Source organism: Scyliorhinus torazame, chromosome 21 (assembly GCF_047496885.1).
Source record: "Scyliorhinus torazame isolate Kashiwa2021f chromosome 21, sScyTor2.1, whole genome shotgun sequence".
Classification (NCBI taxonomy): domain Eukaryota; kingdom Metazoa; phylum Chordata; class Chondrichthyes; order Carcharhiniformes; family Scyliorhinidae; genus Scyliorhinus; species Scyliorhinus torazame.
Genome location: NC_092727.1, coordinates 110,182,555 through 110,200,861, shown reverse-complemented (window position 1 = coordinate 110,200,861; position 18,307 = coordinate 110,182,555). Strand labels below are relative to the sequence as shown.

The 18,307-nt window shown below is 48.7% G+C and overlaps 1 protein-coding gene across 1 annotated transcript in view; it reads right to left on the bottom strand.

Annotated features, from left to right (window-relative positions):
- mpp3a (MAGUK p55 scaffold protein 3a) overlaps positions 1 to 17,471 on the bottom strand; it is a 166,514-nt gene extending 149,043 nt beyond the window's left edge. The window contains exon 1 of the mRNA XM_072487236.1: positions 17,326 to 17,471. The gene's annotated coding sequence lies outside the window, so the exon portion shown is untranslated. The remainder of the gene's footprint in view (positions 1 to 17,325) is intronic.
- Positions 17,472 to 18,307: the final 836 nt, after the last annotated feature.

The following is an 18,307-nucleotide window of genomic DNA, read 5'->3' as shown; positions in this document are numbered from 1 at the left end:
AAAGCTCACTGAATGATTGCCCCCGCTGCACTGTGAAGCAGAATATTCTACTGGTAAAATTACATTTAAGCCATATGTGGGATAGACCATCTGCTGCAGAATTTTACCACAATCTTTCCTCTAAAGTGTCTCTTGTGGCACCCTAGATAGCTTTAAGCAACAAAGTGATCACAATGTACATGATATGAAATATGTGAGATGCACAGAAATTCTCAAAGGAGCTCCCTAATTTTCAGAATCTTTCTTGAAAAATATTTCCTGTATCTTTCAAACAAAAAATAACAGCAGCAAACCAAAGGACCAAAGCCAAAGAAGTAAAATTCACTGGTCCTCCAAGAGCAAGGGTCCATTAATCATGCAGGAGATTTTTGATGACATCAGTGTTTCTAGCTTGTTGGAGGAACAACATGATTCTCTGGTGCTTTTGAAGTCATTAATCTAATTCAGTGAAGTGTGTGAAACCCATTTCGACACTAATACAAACAAATACTTGTCAACAATGTTTAACTCAATAACAACTGTAAGCTAGTGCTTTCTATGCCAGGAGTAATGATTGTCATAGGAGGTCTCAAGTCTTGTTTTTTGCCTCTGCATCTATTGGTCTGATGATAATTTATATTATGTGGATTCGTAGCAAATACTGGACAATCTCAGCAGGTCTGACAGCATCTGTGGAGAGAAAAGGGAGCTAACGTTTTGAGTCTGGGTGACTCTTTGTCACAATTAAAGACAATGGGAGGGATACTCCGACCCCCCCACCGGGTCGGAGAATCCCTGGGGGGGCGGCGTGAATCCCGCCCCGCCGTATTCTCCAGCGCTGGTTTTCAGGCAGAGGAGGGGTTTATGGCACGCTGGTCGGGGGCCGTTGGCAGCGGCCCCCGCGGCAATTCTCCGAGCCCCTGTGGGCCGAGTGGCCGTCGTTTCCTGGCCTGTCCCACTGGCATGAAATGGACATAGTCCATCACGGCGGGACCTGGTTTGTAGGCCGGCTAGGTGAGTCCTCGGGGGGCACGGGGGGATCCGGCCCTGAGGGGGCCTCCACGGTGGCCTGGCCTGCGATCGTAGCCCACCGATCTGCAGGCGGGCCTGTGCCATGGGGGCACACCTTCCTTCCGCGCCAGCCTCTGTAAAGAAGAACCCCCCTGCGCATGCGCAGGAACACGCCGGCTGGTCTGCGCATACGCGGAACCACGCCGGCGGTTCTGCTCATGCGCCGGCGTGGCGCCAACCCTACCGGTGCCGGCCTAGCCCCCGGAAGTGCGGAGGATTCTGCACCTTCCGGTCGGCCCGACGCCGGAGTGGTTCGCGCCGCTCTTGGCGCCGGCGTCGGGCCATCCGGCCAGTTGCGGGAGAATCCCGCCCAATATCTGTTGCAAAACCTGTTTGAGGCCAACAACAGCCAGTAGAAAAGCTATTATTATTATTAGAAAGGGAAACTGAAAGGAGTAGAAAGGGAAAAGAAGACAAGGATGCACACCCAAGGGGGGGAAGAAGATTGAGTCTGAGCTTGAGCGAGACAAAGAGAAACAATGCAGAGCGAGGGGGGCCCCAATCCACAGAAAAGACATGCTGAAGCTCACAGAGGGGGAAAAAAAAGTGGGGGGAGGGGGGAGGAACAAGGAGAAGGAGAAACACCCTCCCTGACAGACCGGAGGGGGAGCAGCGGCCGGGGGGGGGGGTGAACTCGCTATATTAGGCGGCAAGAATATATAAATAGAGTAAAATAAGAAAAAGCCTTTTCGCACTGTATAATAAACAAAGAAGAACGGCAATGTACATAACTTTGAAAGTGCCAATAAAAAGATTTCTAAACAAAATAATTAGAGAGAATGGAAATGGGGCCAGATTTATACTGTAGTGGGGGGTGGGGGGTGGGTGGGTGGGGGGGGGGGGGGGGGGTGGTGGGGCGTTGTGCGCATGTGGAGCGGTGGGGTTGTATAGGGGTCAGCGATAGGTGGAGATAGGCAAAGATGTCGAGGACAGAAGACAAGGCCAAGGACCGACATGTGGACGTGGGAGCAGACGGTGAGTTGAAATGGCAAGCGACAGGCATGTCTGGGTCCTGCTTGTGGATGGTCCGGAGGTGTTCTGCAAAGCGGTCACCCAGTCTACGTTTAATCTGTCCAATGTAGAGTAGACCACACTAAGAGCACTGCCTTTTCAACTCATCGTTCTGCTCTCACGTCCACATGTCCGTGCTCGGCCTGCTGCAATGTTCCAGTGAAGCCCAGCGCAACTGGAGGAACAGCACCTCATCTTCCGATTAGGCACGCACCAATCTTCCGAACTTCACATTGAGTTCAACAACTTCAGACTGTGAACTCTATCCTCTACCTTCATCCCATTTTTATTCCTATCAATTTATTTTAATTTCTTCCATTGATCTGTCTTTCCCTCCATTGTCCCTCCCCTCCCCCCACTCTACTTGGGCCAACTGTTCCTAGTTATCCTTTGACACACTGCTCAACTTTATTCTGCCATTCATGCATTTTGATTTCTTTATATGCCACTATCAGCACCCTTCTTAGCCTTAATCATCCCATTTACATTCCTTTTGTCCTTGTCTTCGACATCTTTTCCTATCTCCACGTGTCGCTGGCCCCCTATCCAACCCCCCCCCCCCCCGCTCCCCCCCCCCCCCCCCCCCCACCCCCCACCACCACCACAGTATAAATCTGACCCTATTTTCAGTTCTCTCCAGCTTTAACAAAGAGTCATTAAGACTCAATACCTTAGCTCCCTTCTCTCTCCACAGGTGCTGTCGGACCTGCTGAGATTGTCCAGCATTTTTTGTTTTTGTTTTAGATTCCAGCATCCGGAGTAATTTGCTTTTATGTTACATTATGCCTATAGTCAAGAATTACGGGCGAAATTCTCCATCCCGCCCCGCCACATTTCTGCCCCGACCGGCCGGCGGGATTCTCCGTAACACCGGCTGGTCAATGGGGTTTCCCATTGTGGGGCAGCCCCACGCCGTCGGGAAACCCCCGGGCGCCGGCAAAACGGAGACTCCCGCCGGCGGAGAATGACGCCCCACTTCTCCCATATTTTCTTTTTTTTTTCAATTAAGGGGCAATTTAGCATGGTCAATCCACCTGCTCTGCACATCTTTGGGTTGTGGGGGTGAGACCCATCCAGACACGGGGAGAATGTGCAAACTCCACACAGAAAGGGCTGGGATTGAACCCAGGTCCTCGGCGCAGTGAGGCAGCAGTGCTAATTCTCCCATATTTTGTCATTGGTGGTAAGTCCAATTAAGATCAGGGGCGAAATTCTCCGGTATCGGCGCGACGTCCGCCGACCGGCGCCAAAAACGTCGCAAATCAGTTGGGCATCGCGCCACCCCAAAGGTGCGGAATCCTCCGCATCTTGGGGGGCCGAGCCCTAACCTTGAGGGGCTAGACCCACGCCGGACTGATTTCCGCCCCGCCAGCTGGCGGAAGTGCCCCGCCAGCTGGCGCGGAAATGACATTGCCGGGCGGCGCATGCGCGGGAGCATTAGCGGCCGCTCATGGGATCCCCGCGCATGCGCCGTGGAGGGAGTCTCTTCCGCCTCCGCCATGGTGGAGACCGTGGCGAAGGCGGAAGGAAAAGAGTGCCCCCACGGCACAGGCCAAACCGCGGATCGGTGTGCCTCGATCGTGGGCCAGGCCACCGTGGGGGCACCCCCCGGGGCCAGATCGCCCCGCACCCCCCCCCCCCCAGGACCCCAGAGCCCGCCCGCGCCGCCTTTTCCCGCCGGTAAGGTAGGTGGTTTAATCCACGCCGGCGGGACAGGCATTCTAGCAGTGGGACTTCGGCCCATCCGGGCCGGAGAATCGCGGGGCGGGGCCCGCCAACCGGCGCGATTCCCGCCCCCGCCGAATCTCCGGTGCCGGAGAATTCGGCAACCGGCGGGGGCGGGATTCACGCCAGCCCCCGGCGATTCTCCGATCCGGCGGGGGGTCGGAGAATCTCGCCCCAGAATTGGCAGTGCCTCACTTCCACTGATCGTTGTGGATTCTGGCTAATTATCTGATCTTCTTTCTTTACAGGTATCAACGGTGACTCTATTCACATGTCTTTCACAAACATTTGAGTAAAATGGGAGTAGGCTTGACTCAGTGATAGCACTCTCACACCTGAGTCAAAACGTTATGGCCTCTGGGCCCACTCCAGCGATTTCAGCATAAAATATATGTTGACACCAAGCTAAAGGAGTGCTGTCCTGTCAGGTTTGCTGACTTTTGGATGAGAGATTAAGAGCGGGATTCTCCGGCCTCCCAGTCGTGTGTTGAAGCCACCCTACACCGCCGGGAAACCCATGGGCCAGGTTGCCCTGCCGACGGGACCAGAGAATCACACCGCCAGTGAACGGCCAGAGAATTCCGGCCTAAATTAAAGTCCTCACAGGTGAATGTAAAAGATGTCATGTCGCTGTTTTGAAGAAGGGCAGGGGAATTCTCGATGGACTCTTGGGTAACATCAACCCCTCAACCAACACTTAAACATAGACTATCTGGCCTTTATGACAGGTGATTATGCTGTCTGAAAATTGGCTGTACTTTTCCCACATTACAGCAGCGACTACCCTTCAAAATTGTACATAATCGGCTGTGAAGCACATTGGGAATGTGAGATCATTCATTAAAGATGTTGTATAAATGCTAGGCTTTCCTTTTAAACGATAACACCATTTCAAAATGGTCTTTTCTCAAATGGTGGAGTTGATTTTATGTATTAAATAATCATTTTAATAATAATTAAATGTCTTGCTGCAGTTATACAGGGCCTTGATGAGGCCACACCTTGAGTATTATGTGCTGTTTTGGTCTCCTAGTTTGAGGAAGGACATTCTTGCTATTGAGGGTGTCCAGCGGATGTTCACCAGACTAATTCCCGGGATGGCAGGTCTGACATATGAAGAAAGACTGAATCGACTGGGCTTCTACTCACTGGAGTTTAGAAGGATGAGAGGGGATCTCATAGGAACAGATAAAATCCTGATGGGACTGGACAGACAAGATGTGGGAAGAATGTTCTCGATGTTGGGGATGTCCAGAACTAGGGGCCACAGCCTATGAATGTGGCGTAAGCCATTCAGGAGTGAGATGAGGAAGGACTTCTTCTCTCAGAGAGTTATGAACTTGTGGAGTTCTCTACCACAGAAAGCTGTTGGGACCAGTTTGTTGGATATAGTCAAGAGGGAGCTGGACATGGCCCTTGCGGCTAAAGAGATCAAGAGGTATGTAGACGGTGGAGCTGGCAAGGAGGCGGGCTGCCTTCAACCGGGTGAAGAGGGCACTGTACATTAGCAAGGTGCGGTGCGGCATTGTATATCCAGCGAAGCTGAGGGTGACTTACAAGCTCAGAGACTTTTATTTTGGAACGGCGGAAGCAGTGGAGGAGTTTGCGAAAGCAGAAGGACTGTGGCAGAACTGACAAATTGAGGAATGGCCATGTGCCGATGTAACCTCATGACTGTATTTTCTTCTTTTTTGTATCACTGCGTGCGGGTGTGGAGACTAAAGGAGCCAATGTGGTATATATTTGGACAAGGGAAGGGACGGGACTTTCACTCGAAATGAGGGTTCTTTGGGGTGTAGGTGGATATGCGGGGTTTGTGTGCTAAAAGGGATCTTTGGGCTTTCCTAGGGACGGGCAAGTGGGAAAGGGACCCGGGCGGAGGCCTACACACTGGCCGGTTTAAGCCGGCCTGTGAACGGGAGTGAGGTAGGGGGAGGGGCTGCGGCCATCGGAGCCTGGCAGAACAGGGTCCAAGTGGTCTAGCCGGGGTGGAAAGTTGGGGGGAAGGAACTGAGGTTGGGAGGAGGAGTTTTACAAGAGGCAGTGGACGGGAGGAGCTGGAGACCTGCGGGGGGGGGGGGGGGGGGGGGAGCTGTGTAAGATTAAGGGTGACTACGGGTAATCCCTGATTCCTTTTTGTCATTTGTTTATGTAAACATGCAGGTTGAGGTTTGTGGGTTGGTGTGTAGATGGGATCGATGTTACTATGGGGACTGACATATCTTGCTGATTATTGTTTATTGTTGATGGATGTAAATGTGGGAGAAAAAGTGAAAAAGGAGGAGAATTTTAAAAAACATTTTTTAAAAAGAGGTATGTAGAGAAAGCGGGAGTGGGATACTGAATTTGCATGATCAGCCATGATCATATAGAATGGTGGCATAGGCTCTAAGGGCCGAATGGCCTACTCCTTTGAAAAATGTAACCTTTTCTAATGTACCCTCAGCGCTGGTAAGCGATGCCCCTCCCCACCCCACCACTCCCACATCCTAAAAGAAGGACATCATTATTGCTTCTGTTGCTCGACTGGCCTGCTGTGACTGGGAGGAGGGTTGGTGGTGGTGGGAGCAGTGCTGTCGAATAGTGCAAAGTGGGCCTACTTATTGTGCCTTTGCCTGGTGAACAGTTGTAGCTGATAAAGCGGGAAAATCTTGGAGCATCCCCCAAAATCACAGCTCCTGACGTGTCTGTTTTTAAAAAAAAAAAACTTTGATCACTGCAGGGCCTCAACTGCCAAGAGACAGTTTATCTTCATCGAGGAGATAAACGCTATTAAATCCGCATTTAAAATTTTTGTCTAAATATAATTTCTTAAGTATTAATGCATATTTAAAATAAATGATCCAAACAGCAGTGGATGTTATGCTGAAATAAGCAGAAGAAAAACCTGTTCAATTTTCCTCTACGTGTATTGGTGCTGGCCTCAACTGTAGTTTGAGGGTCTCATGATAATACTTTATTTATTTGTTCACAGAAGTCAAACATGTTCTGGGCTCAGCACTGTTAATTTAATATTCCTACGGTGCTACGCAAATTCCCTGCCCCTATTTTGCTTAAAAACAATACACTTCACTCAATTATTAATCAAACATTATACATCCCAATGTTTATCAGCAAGTGCCTCAACCACAACACCAGAAAATTAAGCAGACCTGAACAAAATAGATTAAAAAAAAATAATTACTAGCTGAGAGCACGCTAGTGAAAAATTACTATGGAAGTCCTGTTGCATGAATCAATCACATTTGGGGTAGGTGTTTACATGGGGTTATGTTTAGCACAGTGGGCTAAATCGCTGGCTTAATGCCAGCAGCGCAGGTTCAATTCCTGTAACAGCCTCCCCGAACAGGCGCCGGAATGTGGCGACTAGGGGCTTTTCACAGTAACTTCATTGAAGCCTACTTGTGACAATAAGTGATTATTATTATTATTTTTTATGAGGCCACTTGTGGTTGACTTTGGTTAGCTGGCAGTTAATTGGTAATTGGCATTTACAATATCCATTTTTCTCTTTTATCAGAACATTGCGAAGCCACGATATTATTGTTCCATTAATCGCACTCCGGTTTTTGCTGCTTGAAGTATTTCCTTCATGTTCACAGCAAGATCATCCGCAAGTACGATCTCTTTTGATAGGCACCTCCAGCAAAATCGTGAATAGGAATTAGTGTCTGGAGGAAACCTTCCCACGTACTGTTTAATCGTTGTCCTAGCAACTAGCCTAAATCCTCCCCAAGAGTTTCTATCAATCATTCCGCTATTCCTTTCAACAGGAGTCAGTCAATTGACCTTTTAGTGAAGTCAGAAGCTGATTGCTTCACTTGGGGGGCAACTTTCCATTGTTTTGATCTTGAAGATAACCAATATTATAATTGGGACCACTTTTTAATTGGGATTTAGCAAATAGTTTCTTTCAACTCTGGGGTTCCACTGTTTAAAAAAAAAAAAAATTTAGAGTACCCGATTCATTTTTTCCAATTAAGGGGTATTTTAGCGTGGTCAATCCACCTACCCTGTGCATCTTTGGGTTGTGGGGGCGAAACCCACGTAAACACAGGGAGAATGCGCAAACTCCACACGGACAGTGACCCAGAGCCGGGATTGATCCTGGGACCTCGGCGCCGTGAGGCAGCTGTGTTAACCACTGCGCCACCGTGCCGCCCCTTAGGGTTCCACTGTTCAATGTATTTTCTCTACCACAGTGAAATTGCTTTACAATTCTTAATAACTTTTGAAAATGGAACACATGATCATGAAACGGGCAGCACGGTAGCATTGTGGATAACACAATTGCTTCACAGCTCTGGGGTCCGAGTTTCGATTCCAGGCTTGGGTCACTGTCTGTGCAGAGTCTGCACGTTATCCCTGTGCGTGCGTGGGTTTCCTCCGGGTGCTCCGGTTTCCTCCCACAGTCCAAAGATGTGCGGGTTAGGTGGATTGGCCATGCTAAATTGCCCATAGTGTCCAAAATTGCCCTTAGTGTTGGGTGAGGTTACTGGGTTATGGGGATAGGGTGGAGGTGTGGACCTTGGGTAGGGTGCTCTTTCTAAGAGCCGGTGCAGACTTGATGGGCCGAATGGCCTCCTTCTGCACTGTAAATTCTATGATTCTATGAAACAAATAGTTAGGGACTAGACGGTGGCATTGCTGTAATCAAATCAAATGATGTTGCAAATTTTCAAATTAGACTCCAATATTGCAGCCAATTACTTCTGTCTATCTGCAATGATTTACCAAATTAAAAAAAATAAAAACCTGTAGCAATTGGGATGACATTTTAAGTGTTTCCTCATTGATTTTTATTTATTCTTAAAATAAATTTATTTAATTAAGTGCCTTGTGATTTTCTCTGTGCAAAGTTTATTGTGAAATTATTGATGACATACATCGAGCTACCACTTTGCTGCAGATACTCCCAAAGGAAACTATTTTAACCCTTCATCACCAATCTAATGCAGTAATGATTTGGAGGGAGATATAATAATAGCTTATTGTCACAAGTGGGCTTCAATGAGGTTACTGTGGAAAGCCCCTAGTTGCCACATTCCGGCACCTGTTCGGGGAGGCCGGTACGGGAATTGAACCCGCACTGCTGCCATTTTTCTGCATGACAAGCCAGCTGTTTTGCCCACTGTGCTAAATCAGCTGAACAATGTTAGATTCCAATAGCTGCTCTCCTCCACCTCTCTCCACCAGCCCCATTGTCTCTTATTTGCCACATGCTGGCTATGGTGTTGAGTGAGCAGCAGTTTTTGTCAAGTGGGAAGACTGAAGCCATTTTCTTCATTCCCTGTCACAAAATGTGCTTCCTAATCCCAACCGCAACCCCCCCCATTCTTTAAATTTATTTTTTTTTTTGACATTTTCCACTTTTGACAGTTTAACAATTAGATATATCGACCCTCCCCCTTTCCTTGCTCCCCCTCCCCCCTCTCCTCTTGATAGTCTGATTCCATCCTGGCCCCACCTTTTGTCTTGGTTGTTGCTTTGGTATAATTATTTCCTTCCGTTTGTGTTTTTGCTGTTACCCCTGTTGCTTCATTGGGAGGGGGGGGTTGCTCTCTGCCACCTTCCCCCCCTTCACTCTTTTTCCAAGTCCTTTCCTGATACTTTGCTGGGTTCCTTCCTTGCCTCCCTGCCCCTCCCCCTTGTCCCTTTCTGCTCTGTGTGATCTTGTCTGCCCTCATTGGTCCCCCACTTCTTCCTAATCACTATTGGCTTCAAACAGGTGTTGGAACAGGCTGATGAATAGCCCCCACATTTTGTGGAAGCCCTCTTCCTACCCTCAGATAATGTACTTGGTCTTCTCCAAATGGAGAAATTCTGACAGGTCTGCCAGCTGCGGGTAGTGCTGCTGATCGCCAGCCGAGCAGGATTCTCCGACATGCGATTAAGGAAGCAAAATCTAGGGCATTGGCCCTCTTCCCCAGATGTATTTCTGGCTGGTCCGATACCCGGAAGACTGCCATTCTTGGGCACCTCACCCCCACAACCTTGGATATCGCCTCGAAAATGGCTGTCCAGAACCCGACAAGTCTGGGGCAGGCCCAGAAGATGTGGACATGGCTGGCCGAGCCTCCCTGGCACCGTTAACATTTATCCTCCACCTCCGGGAAGAACCTGTTCATTCGAGTTCTGGTTAGGTGTGTTCTGTGCACCACTTTAAACTACATGAGGCTTAGCCTTGCGCAGGAGGAGGTGGAGTTGGCCGTACTTAGTGCTTCGCTCCAGAGTCCCCACCCTACTTCCATCCCAGGTTCATCCTCCCATTTCTGCCTCTCCCTGCCTAATGGTGTTCTTGCCCTTTCCAAAGGTCATCTTTACAGTCCCCACAGTTCCCCTACTCCCTACTGTCTGCGTCCAGCGGTTCCTCCAGCAATATGTCTCTCAGGGCCCTAGCGCACCTCGTTGTCTCCTTGCAGAGAAAGTTTTTGATTTGTAAGTGCTGGAGCTCCTGTCTATTCGGTAGCTACAGTCCTTCCATCTAGGGTTGCAAGTCTGTCCCCCATGTAAAAGTCCCGGACCTCTAGCGAACTCCCTGTCCTATTTCCACATCTTAGGAGTGACGTCTTGCATGGCTGGTGGGAATTTGTGGTTACTGCAGTTGGGGACCATGGAGGACATCTGGTTATACAGAAATGTTGTCACATTTGGTTCCATGTTCTTAACGTGGCTACCACCACTGGGCAGGATGTATATTTTGCCAGAGGGGAAGGGTGCGCTGCCGTGACGAGGGCTCGGATGGTCGTTCCTTTGCAGGAGGACTCTTCCGGCCTCACCCATTCCATTTTCAGTTCACTCATCCATCCCCTCACTCTCTCGGCTACGGCTGCCCAGTGGTAGTATTGCAGGTTCGGAAGAGCCAGGCCGCCCATGTTTCTTCTTCTCTGCAGCATAGTCTTGGACCTTCTTGGGTCCTCCCTCCCCCTCCCCAACACAAACGCCATCATCATTTTGTCTATCCCTTGGAAAAAGGCCTTGGGGATGAAGATCGGTATGGATCTGAACATGAAGAGGAACCTAGGCAGTACGTTCATCTTTATCATCTGCATCCACCCCGCCAGGGAGAGTGGGAGTGCATCCCATCTCTGTAGGTCCTTTTTAACTTACTCCACCAGACTGGTCAGGTTCCACTCGTGGATCCGTGTCCAGTCATGGGCTATCTGGATCCCCAGGTAGCGGAATTTGCTTTTGGCTAATTTGAATATTAGATCCACCAGCTCTGTCCCTCCCCTATTCGATTCGGCTTCACCAGGAATGCCTCGCTCTTTCCCAGGTTGAGTTTGTAGCCCGAGAAGGCTCCAAACTCTTCCAGGAGCTTCATGATTACTTTCAGGCCATTCTGGGGGTCTGAGATGTAGAGGAGCAAGTCATCCACATATAGTGAAATTCTGTGTTCTGTCCTTCTCTTCGGATGCCCTTCCAACCTTTCGCAACTCACATAGCGATCGCCAGTGGTTCGATTGCCAGGGCGAACAGGAGCGGGGACATTGGGCATCCCTGCATTGTGCATCTGTGCAGCTGCAAGTATTCTGAGCTGGTGGTATTGATCCGAACGCTCGCTTTGGGGACGTTGTCCAGGGGTTTCGCCCATGAGGTGAACAGCTTCCCCAGCCAAACTGCTCCAGTACCTCTATCTTAAGAATTGTCCGAAGGAATGAACAAGTGAATGCTGTTACTTATTTTGATTAGCTGAACCAGGTACAATGGATGGGATTATGTGATCCTGGGGCTAAGTGTTGACGCCCTCGTAAACGCCGTTGCGTTTCGCGACGGCGTCAACATGCCCTCAGGAGCAGAAATTCTGACCGCTACAGGGGGCCAGCACGGCACTGGATTGTGACCTACGCCGTTTCAGCTGCCGATCCCCGGTGTCAGATGGGCGCCGTGGGCCTGTGCATGCGCAGTGGCACTAGTGCCAACGCGCGTGTGCGCAGTTGGGCCGGCGCGATTGCCGTGCATGCGCAGTAGCTCCCTTCTCCGCGCTGGCTCCGACGCAACATGGCATAGGGCTACAGGGGCCGGCATAGAACAAAAGAAGCCCCCAGCCCGAGTCGCCGGCCTGCCGATCAGTAGGCCTCGATTGCGGGCCAGGCCACAGCGGAGGCTCCCCACCGGGGTCGGAACCACCCCCCCCCCCCACCACCACCACCACCAGGCCGCCCCCGGAGGCATCTACGCCGAGGTCCCGCCGGCTAAGAGCAGGTGTGAACGGCGGCGGCGGCGGGACTTGGCTCTTTTGGCGTGGCCGCTCGTCCCATCCCGGGCCGAGAATCGATGGGGGGTGGCCCTGTAGAGCGGCCCCTGACCGGCACCGCGCCGGTGACAATGGCGCCGATTCTCCGCCCTTCCGAGAATCGGCGGACTGGCGTCGGGGCGGCGTGGCGCGATTCCCGCTGGTCCCGGCGATTCCCCAGCCCGGCCGTGGGGTGAGTGAATCCTGCCCAGTGTGTCTACGTGTTCTATCTCTCTGCAATGAACAGGAACTTGTATATTAATATATGTAGCTCCAAGTACATACAAATTCCCACACTGTGAGCCCGGCTGGCAATCTTAAATTATTTGTAATTCACTAATTTGTTTCCCAGGGCAATACATTGACCAATCAGGGTCAAAATGCCTGGTTTATACTTTAAAAAATCCTTTGCAGTTATTTGTTAGTCACCGTCAACTGGTGCATTCTCCATGGCAATGCTTCTACCAATTAACCATGATGTGGAGATGCCACGGTGGACTAAGGTGGGCACAGTAAGAAGTCTCATAACACCAGATTAAAGTCCAACTAGTTTGTTTGAAATCACAAGCTTTCAGAGTGCTGCTCCTTCATCAGCTTGTGATTCGAAATAAACCTGTTGAATTTTAACCTGGTCTTGTGAGACTTCTTACTTTGCCTACCAATTAGAGTTAATTTGCCAACTGTTATGGGCGAGGTGTTTTCAGAACCCCAAAATGTATCATGGAGTTCAACCAACCCCCCCCCCCCCCCTTTAATGGATTTGTTGCTTTTCCTAGCACACGGCTTTTCCCTAGGTGTGGGATTACAATTATGGACACGTGGGTTTTTAAACACAAAACACTGTTTATTCTATGAACTCAACTTAATATCTTAAATAAACATTGGATCTCTTAACACCCCTTACTTCAAAGCTAACTCAGAAAATATTCCAACAGTAAATAATTCCTTAAAATGTTCCTTCAAACTTCCAAGAGACTTAACACCTTTAAACAAAATCACATTAGGTTAAAGGCTTCACTATTATAAGTTTAAATCATCCAAATGATCCAGAGATAGTCTTTCACGGTAGAGATCCAGCTCACTGCAAACACAGACACACACCCAGCTCTTTACAAAACTTGCAGCTCTCTGGAAACACACAGACACACACCCACTGCTTTTTAAACTGAAACTAAAAACCTGCAAAATGGCTGACCTAAAGCCCAGCCCCACCCACTCTCTGACATCGCTGTTTTCTTAAAGGTACATTGCTTAAACATCCATGTCTTAAAAGTACTCTCACGTGACACAACCAATCAGTATTGTCTTCTCACACAGTATAATTTGCTGTTTTCCTTTTATGCTGGTATTCTTGTGAAGGAACCTGATGAGTGCAAGACGGAAAACTTTGACGTGTCGCTTTTTTCAGCAATTCTCAAATTCTGTACTACCAAATTACTAATTAAAGTGTTGCTGGCAATTAAGACTGAATTTTCATTACACAAGCTTTCCAATTGAAAGCATTTCCAGATGCTTGTCAATGTAACTGTGGTAGGATAACTTGGGGTACCAGGTTGATGATTTCACTCGGACCTCACAAAAGCAAGGCGGGGGTGGGTGGGGGGGGGGGGGGGCAGTGGGGGGAGGTGCATTGATGATATGAGTTGGTGGTATGGAAAGGAGATATTATGTAAGGATGCATGCATTAACCCTACTACCCATGTGACACCATTGAGCTTCTTCCAGCAAGGCGGGCATGTCCTCGCAACCAGAAACAGGAATTGACTTCCTTGACTAACTGCTCCCATTCCTTTCTCAGGCTACGCCTTCTGTCCCACTGCAAAAATGTAACATATCTCCTTTTTTCCCTTCTGCTGGACTAATGCAGTCGGCGCTGCATCAAGACCCGGGGGTTCCTCTATCTCGTCAGTTGTTCCATTTGGTCTGCTTCTTCTTAAATCCATGTCTTCCTCAGACTGACTGCAGCAGCTTTTGTGGGGTAACTGCAGCTCTCCCTAAAAGAGGCGGACTTCCTTTCCGAGGTGTGGGCTACATGTTTCATGCTCACCACACCTGCTGCTGGGCCCCCTGCTGGGTGTGCAGCCCGTCGACAGCACATTCAGCCCCGCGGGGCTGCACACTGAAATCATTTAGACGAGAAGGCACCTCAAAGGTTGTGTACCTCCAAGAGCCTGAAACTGGGACTTAAAGAACTTATCTCCCAGCATCTTGTAGATTAGTCTCATAATTTAACTGAGGCCGCAATCTAAAGTGTTAACATCACATTTATAACCTCTCTACTTATTGATTTTAATGCCAGGGCAAGGCTAACCCCAGTCTCCCCCAACAAAATAAAAGGTAGCCATGTGGTAAATAGTACGCACTGTTGCTTCACAGCGCCAGGGTCCCAGGTTCGATTGCACATTCTCCCTGTGTCTGCAGGGATTTCCTCTGGGCGCTCCGGTTTCCTCCCGCAAGTCCCGAAAGACATGCTGTTAAGTGAATTGGACATTCTAAATTCTCCCTCAGTGTACCCGAACAGGCACCGGAATGCGGCGACTAGGGACTTTTCACAGTAACTTCATTGATGTGTTAATGTAAGCCTACTTGTGACAGCAATAAAGATTATTATTAAGGTGCAGAAAGCCCCATTTAATTCCGTGCAATTCACAGCTCTTTGTATAACTTGGTGTGCAATCTGACCAATGTTTTTATAAATATGCTGAAGACTGCACTATCGGATAGTTGCCTGAGACAGGCTTGGTTCTAGCCTCCTGGTTAGAAAGTCATTGCTTCAATGAAAATCTCTGTTGAAGTTCCATTTATAATAGTGGAGGAATGCCAGATCTCATCCCATCCTCGTCCTCAGTGCCTGAGGTATCTTTGAGCCTGACTAACGTCCCACATGTGGGGCGAAATTCTCCGGAATCGACGCGATGTCCGCCGACCGGCGCCAAAAACGGCGCAAATCAGTTCGGCATCGCGCCGCCCCAAAGGTGTGGAATCCTCCGCATCTTGGGGGGCCGAGCCCTAAACTTGAGGGGCTAGGCCCGCGTCGGACTGATTTCCGCCCCGCCAGCTGGCGGAAATGGCGTTTGTTGCCCCGCCAGCTGGCGCGGAAATGACATTCGGGGCGGCGCATGCGCGGGAGCGTCAGCAGCCGCTGACAGTTTCCCGCGCATGCGCAGTGGGGAGAGTCTCTTCCACCTCCGCCATGGTGGAGGCCGTTGCGGAGGCGGAAGGGAAAGAGTGCCCCCACGGCACAGGCCCGCCCGCGGATCAGTGGGCCCCGATCGCGGGCCAGGCCACCGTGGGGGTACCCCCCGGGGTCAGATTGCCCCGCGCCCCCCCCCCCCGCAGGACCCCGGAGCCCGCCCACACCGCCTTGTCCCACCGGTAAATAGCAACTCTAATTCACGCCGGCGGGACAGGCAATTTATTGGTGGGTCTTCGGCCCATCCGGGCCGGAGTATCAAGCGGGGACGTCCCGCCAACCGGCGCGGCCCGATTCCCGCCCCCGCCCAGTCTCCGGTACCGGAGACTTCTACAGAGAGTGATGGGACAAAAGGTGAGAAATTGAGTTATGGATGTGTAGTGGTGATCTACCGAAGAACAGGTCCAATGCTCCTTCCTCCACACCTCAACATCTTATGCCTTCCTCTTCCCTTACAAGTAAGAGCCCCCCATTTTCAATTTTAATGAGGAAGATAACAGTCGCAGAGTGGGAAAGGATTTGAGCACCAGTCAGAGAGGACAAGAAACTGCCGTTTGAGAAAGTAGACTGAAATAATGAGATAGGCGGCACGGTGGCACAATGGTAAGCACTGCTGCCTCACAACGCCAAGGACCTGGGTTTGATTCCAGCCTTAGGTGGCTGTTTTTGTGTGGAGTTTGCATGTTCTCTCCATGTCTGTGTGGGTTTCCACCGGGTGCTCCGGTTTCCTCCCACAGTCCAAAGATGTGCAGGTTAGGAGGATTGGCCACGATAAATTGCCTATTAGTATTCAAAGATGTGCACGTTAGGTGGGGGGTTACGGGGTTATGGGGGTAGGGTACCGAGTGGACCTAGGTGGGGTGCTGTTTCGGAGGGTTGGTGTAGACTCTCATGGGCCGAATGGCCTCCTTCTGCACTGCAGGGTTTCTAAGGAGGTCAGACATAAGTGATGAAAAGACTGCCAAAAGAAGGCGAGAGTGAAAACATGATTAAAACTAGAAGAATTAACATCCAAGACCCATGCAGATCAAGATTGGCATAGAAAGCCAGAGTGAAGACAGAAAAAAAAAGCCGAAAGACCTACAGAGCTAATTGCAGCAAGAGAGACAATTTTCCTGTTTAATAGCCTGGAGCAACACAATGTGGGTAAATTGCTGGAATGTCAAATTGGAAGTGTAGATCAGGGAGTCATTCTAAAAGCTGCCTGCAATTTATTGACAAATGGATTCATCCCAGCATGGTAGATCAGCCGGGTCTCTGTCACCAGTTAATCTTATTTACAAAAGCTCATCTCTGTTTTGTAAAATTTACCTTCAGACAATTCTTTTGCTTTTTACTCTGGTGAACTCAATCGTGCTTTTTCCCATTTCAGTACAGCTATTTGCACATCTCACTACTGGTCTGCGAGAAAATGAAGTTAAGTAAATGCACTACACACCAGGCAGTAACGGCATGAAACCTAACAAAGACTCGAGACTCCTGCGACCAGTAATAGCAAACGCATGCTCAGCACTGTCAGTTGGCGCCTTTTAAACTGTAGGATTAACCCTTTGTAATGCTCGATGAATAAATTGAGTATCTGTCCTGTATTATTGGCAACCATGATTGCTCACCCCCAAATCTCCGGAAGCTCACAAATAGGCCTGGCAATTTATAGATTAAAATCATACAAGCTGATTAGAAATAGCTATTAAAAACAGAAACTCAGTAAAAATACCCTTATGTTCAATTACTCTCAATATGCATTATGTAACCAAAGCAGTAAATCTGACTAATTATGATGTAAATATAAGTATATTATAAATCCCAGCAGGATAGGAAAGCTTACGTCCATAAGTTTAATTATAAATTTAACAGTATTACAATAATAGTGAATCTTGCAGTGCATTCGCAATGCACAGTAAATCAGTTTTATATTTCAGTGGCATAGTAATTCTTTCAACATCTGACTAGTAAGTATGTCTAAAAACCTATAACAGCACTACATCTTACTTTGTATATTTTCTGACATGCATGTTTTACTACCTATTTTATGCTCTTAATTGTTTTGGACAATATCAGCATCTTTCAAGACTTTTGTACGGGTTGCTATTTAAATCTTGCCACTTACCACTTGAGAAATTGCTGAGCCTTTATTATCCGGATCTTTTGTACTACTGCACGCCTGCTTCTTTCCCTGAGTCCTCGTCTCTGACTGAGCAATCATCCCACGTGTTGAAGACGTAACGCTGAACTGGTGGCTCTTATGTAATGCAATTTTCACTGGCTCCCCCACATGGCAGATGGGTCCAAAGTTAATCACCTTCGCAAGAAAAAAAGACCTTGAGAAACAAAAGTCACTGGATTTAGGGAAACCAGCACACAAGCTGCTTGGGGTATTTGTTTTGTGACACTGCAGGGAACTGAAATGTTAAACATGGCTCGAGTGAAGTGTGTTTGGTTTTGAGATGGTAATAGGCTCTGCAGCTGGAGACAGTGTCACAGGGAGATTTCCCCCGGGTGTCCGACATCCAAGGAAAGCATTTAGAGATACTGAATGTGAAGCAGTATCTATCCTGCACATGCATGCAGTAGATTTAAAAGTAAAGCACTGATATAATTATCCACATGAATACCTTTTTGGTATCAAAATATTTACCACAAGTCCCATAGGATAGAATGTTTGCTTTGCTCCATAATCAAAGGCTCACTGACACACAGGTATATATAAGTATTTATGACAATGCTAGTTTGTTGCTGGTTCAATTAATTTTTTTTCTCTTCAAATTATTGACAATTTATGAAGTTATAATTGTTTGGTCTACTTTCACGAGGTTAGAGTTTTTTGGGGATGGGGGGCACTGGGCTAATTTAATTAAAACCATAGAAGGTTTGTCACACGTTTGATCTTTCATTTGTGTTGAAGTTCTCTTCCCTCCTCCGGGGCTGTAATCTTGGGTGCTACATATTAAGCAGTTATGTTAGACCAGCGTAATGGCAGAGATTTTGTTCCTTCGTTACATTAACTTTTATTAGAACTGGGGTAGAAGTGTGACCAGGGTTCTTTCTGTTGTATCCTTAGTCATTATAATGGACCTCCAAATTCTGCTAGA